The sequence below is a fragment of the Penaeus monodon genome, chromosome 16 (assembly GCF_015228065.2).
Source record: "Penaeus monodon isolate SGIC_2016 chromosome 16, NSTDA_Pmon_1, whole genome shotgun sequence".
Classification (NCBI taxonomy): domain Eukaryota; kingdom Metazoa; phylum Arthropoda; class Malacostraca; order Decapoda; family Penaeidae; genus Penaeus; species Penaeus monodon.
Genome location: NC_051401.1, coordinates 40,766,385 through 40,771,384, shown reverse-complemented (window position 1 = coordinate 40,771,384; position 5,000 = coordinate 40,766,385).

Sequence of the window (5,000 nt, the reverse complement as noted above, 5' to 3'; positions counted from 1 at the left end):
TTCTTTTATCCTTTTTTTTTTTCTTTTTTTTTTTTTTTTTTTTTTCTTTTTTTTTTTTTTATTTTTTTGTTTTTTTTGGGTCTCCCCCCCCCTTTTTTGGGGTTGTTTTTTTTTTGGTTTTTTCCCCTTCCCTTTTCTTTTTTTTTTGTTTCGTGTTTTCCCCCGTTTTCCCCCCCCCCACCCCCCCCAAAAGCTTCCCTCTCGGGGTTGACCTCAGTAAAAGTAAGACAAAAAAAAGGGGAACCCCCCCCCCCTTTTTTTTTCCCCCCCCCCCCCCCTCCCGGCTCTCCTCCAAAGGGAAAGTACTTGGCGGGTTTTTTTGTAAACTTGGGGAAAAGAGGATGCCCCGCGTCTTTACAAAAGACAGAAAGGGTTTGTGGGGGAAAAAGATAGGTAAAAAATATATATAAAAATGAATAGAGAATGAGATAAAGAAAAAAAAAAGAGTAATGGTCTTTAAATAGAAAGTATTGTGGCTTTTATGCTTGTAAATACAGGCATACTACAGCAACACACAAACGCATTTCCACTACATTACAACGTAAAGATGTCTGCTTCCACGCGCTGTTTACACACGCACACTGACGTAGGCAGAGAAGCCCATCCACGCACGGACAGAAGAATATCCACAAACGCAAACAAGAACGATCTCTCACGCACACAACAACCCACACGCGCTCACAAGGCTATTCATACGCGCACACAAATACATCCACACACAATAACAATATTATCCACACGCGAGACAAGAACATCCACACACGCACACAAAACGACTCACACAGGCACACAAATTAATATCCACACACGCACACAAAACTACCCACGCAAGCACACAAGTTAATATCCACACAGACGCAAAACTATCCACACACGCCCACGAATCTATCCACACACGCCCACGAATCTATCCACACACTCACAAAACTATCCACACACACAAAACTATCCACACATACACACACAAAACTATCCACGCACACAAAACTATCCACACACACACAAAACTATCCACACACACAAAACTGTCCACACACACACAAAACTATCCACACACGCACCAAACTACCACACCACCACACAAACTGTCCACACACCCACCTACACTAACACAACCCTCACGCATAAACAACAAAAACACAAACTCACTACAACACCACACACACACCACACACACACACACACACACACCTCACACCCACACACACACACACACACACACACACACACACACACACACACACACACACACACACACGCACTTCATACATTCAAACCCATCCACGCGGATTAAACAAGCAATAAACTGAAAAATAACAATGATAATCCCAACAACAGTTAACAATAGTGATATCACAGTATTCAAAAAAGGGGAAAAAAAAAAAGAAAAAAATATATATTGCTCCAGGTTACATGTGTCCTTTTAAGATCCTGCCATGAATAAATGATCCTCTAATAAGGAACACAATATACATATGAATATTGAATCTCAAGGAGTTGTTTGAAAAGCTTTGAAATATTCAAGGCCGAGCGTTCGGTGAGCGAGAGGGCGAGGGAAAAGAAAGAGGGAGAGTGAGAGATAGATAGGCAGGTGAAAAGGGAGATAGATAGATAGATAGATAGACATAATAGGTAGGTAGGTAAGTAGGGAGAGAGATAGATAGGTAGATAGAATATTTAGGTTGGTAGGTAGATAGATAGACAGATAAACAAATAGATGATGAGTAGATAGCTAGACAGGTAAGTAGACAGGTAGAGAGATGAGTAGGTAGATGATAGATAGATAGATAAAAGGCATATAAACGCACATACAGAGAGGAGCATTGGATTCTATATACAAGTCCTGTAATATTTATCATGGCAGACCCTATATTATGGCAAAGCATTTCTGAAGACATAGCTAGTAAATAATGACTAGCTAGTTATGAAAAAAAAAAAACTCGTGATAATAATGACAGGATTAAGCACACTAGAAATCGCTTGGAAATATCGATCTGTTTTATATTTGTATTAAGACTGAGAAGGGGCGTTGTTCAATATTTTTTAAATTGACGGTAGCGTTATGGTATACTGGTGAAATATACAGTTGTCTTCGTTAATTGAGCTGTAGACTTTAATTGGCACTCACTATGCCCCGGGAACTTTTTCTTTTAGACTTTCGGTACCATTTTGAAAGGTGGGGTGGGTGGGTGGGTGGGGGGGGGTTAAACGAGGGTACCGGGCCATTTTTAAAGTGCTTTCGTTAGGAGTCTTTTTTTTCCCTTTTTTATCTTTTTTTTCACTATTTCTGGAGTTTTGAAAGCTTTTGTTCATTTTTTTCCCCCAAACTAAGTCACTATCGGATTTTTGTTTTTGCTTTTTCTATTTTTTTTTTTTTTACTGTTCTATGATTTTCCCCAAGACACTTGATTATATTTCTGGACTCATTAACCTATCAGTAATTCATCAGTAAGTTAATTAATTTGGTTTTAATTTCACCAGCTCAAAGCAAACAAAATTTTCTCTAGTCCTCATGTATTCCAGATTTTTTTCATGTATTTCAGTTTCAGGATTTATAATCTGAAGAAAATTAATTAGCAGTTGAATTTAAAAGGGATAAATAAAAATAGAAGATAGATAGATAGATAGATAGATAAGGATAGATAGATAGATAGACAGACAGATAGATAGATAGATAGATAGATAGATAGATAGATAGATAGATAGATAGATAGATAGATAGATAGATAGACAGATAGATAGATAGAATGATAGATAGATAGATAGACAGATAGATAGATAAAAAGAAAGAAAAAGAGAAATATAGTAAAAGAAACGAAGAGAAAAAGAATGAAAGATTAAAAAGAAACACGTGTCAAATATAGAATATAGAAATAACTGCAAATGCACTTCATTTACATATAATAAAGGAATGTAATGTACTTTAAGTACGCAAGGAAGGTCACCTCAGGGCATATAAAAAGATGAATCTCCGTAAGCATAGTCGGAGGTCAGTCCAGGTCAGGCACTCAGGCAGGAAGGAGAACAAGGTCAAAAAAAAATATCAAGTCAAAGGAGGTCATATCAGGTCACCCATACAGGCAAATCGTCGGAAGTAAGAATTGAGACCCAAATCAGGTTAAGCAAACATGACACATCAGGTCAAAACAGAATAGCGTGCGTGTCGTGTTACAGGAGGTCAGGTTAGGTCATCTGGTAAAGTAGATAAGGTCATTAAGCAAGAATCAGGTCAAATTTATACGATATGCGAAAGGTAAAGAAAAGGTCAAATCAGGTTAGTTTATCGGAAAGGCCATGGGAGAAAGAGGAAAAAAAAACGTAATAAAGATATAAATAATGATGAAGGAAGTAATCAAGCAACACATTTAATAAAATTAGAAAAAACTAAGAATGGAAGAAAGTAAAATCAAATTGATAATTACTTTAATAACCAAAAATATCGAAAAAAAACTATTAAACACAGAAACAAGCAAAGTGAAAATAAACAAAGAAACAAGCAAACCAACAAGTGAAAAATAAACAAACAAGTTAAAAATAAAGAAATACACAAATTATCATAAAAATAAACAAGCAAACAATCAAGTAAAAATAAAGAAAAACAAACAAACAGACAAGTGAAAAATAAACAAATAAACAAGCAACCGACAATTGGAAAAAAAAACAAAGAATTAAGTAAGCAAACATGTGATGAATTAACCAAAAAAAAAAAAAAAATACAAACACAAAAATTCAAGCAAACGAGATTAACAGACGATAACAAATAGACAAGTAAGCAAAAAAAAAAAAAAAAAAAAAAAAAAATATAAATATAAAAAAAAAAAATAAATAAAGATATAACAAATATAAACAAATAAACAAGCAACGAATACACCCCAAAAAAAAATAAATAAAATAAAAACAAAAAATACAATAAACACAGAAACAACACAAGTACAAACAAAAGCAAAACAAAACACACAAAAGAAAACAGAAACAAACAAACAAGGAAAACAATAACACAAAACAAACAAGGAAAACAAAACAAAGCAAACAAGAAAAACAAAACGGACAAAAAACAATAACACAAACACAGACAATAAAATCATTTTAAAACAAAACAGGAAAAACCAAACGACAAAAAACACAGTAAACAACACACCAAGCCGCAAACAAGCTTTCACAAACAAGCTGGAACCCCAACGAAAACACAAAACAAACAAGCCTCAAGCCGCAAACAAGCCCAAACAAGACCACAGAACCCAAGCCAGCAAACAAACAAGCAACGCAAACAAGCCACCACCGGCCAGCGACAACAAACAAACAAGGGGAAATAAACGAAGAAACAAGTAAGCAAACGCAAACAAGTCCCCGTCAACCCCGCAAACAAGCCCCCCCCCCCCAGCCCGCAAACAAACCCAAACAAGCGCGAATCACCGACCGAGCCTGGAGCGAAATCAAGCCCGCGAATCAAAGCAAGAGCCCAAACAAGCGCGAATCAAGCCACCGACCGAGCCTGGAGCGAAATCAAGCCCGCGAATCAAAGCAGGCAAACAAGCCGATCAAGCCAGCGACGACCTGGAGCAAAATCAAGCCCGCGACAAACAAACCCAAACAAGCGCGAATCAACCACCCCTGTTCGTGAGGAAGAAAGTCTGAACGAGATGGAAATAACAACCCCCACCAACAGCGCGCAAAACTCAATATCACCATCGCATCGAGAAACAACAGCTTCTTTTGCGAAAAAAAATTATCTTTTGTTGCTTCGTTTATTGTTTTCTTCTCTTTTCTTCTTCATCTTCTTCGTCTTCTTCTTATGTTTTTTTTTTCATTTATTATTTTTTTTCGTTTACTCCTTTATTCTTTCTTTTTTTTTTTACTTCTTTTATTGCTTCGTTTATTGTTTTCTTCTCTTTTCTTCCTCTTCTTCTTCTTCTTTCGTTTTTATTATTTTTTATTTCTTTTCTTTTTTTTTTTCTTTTTCTTTTTTTCTTCGTTTGCTTCTTTATTTTTTCGTTTTTTTT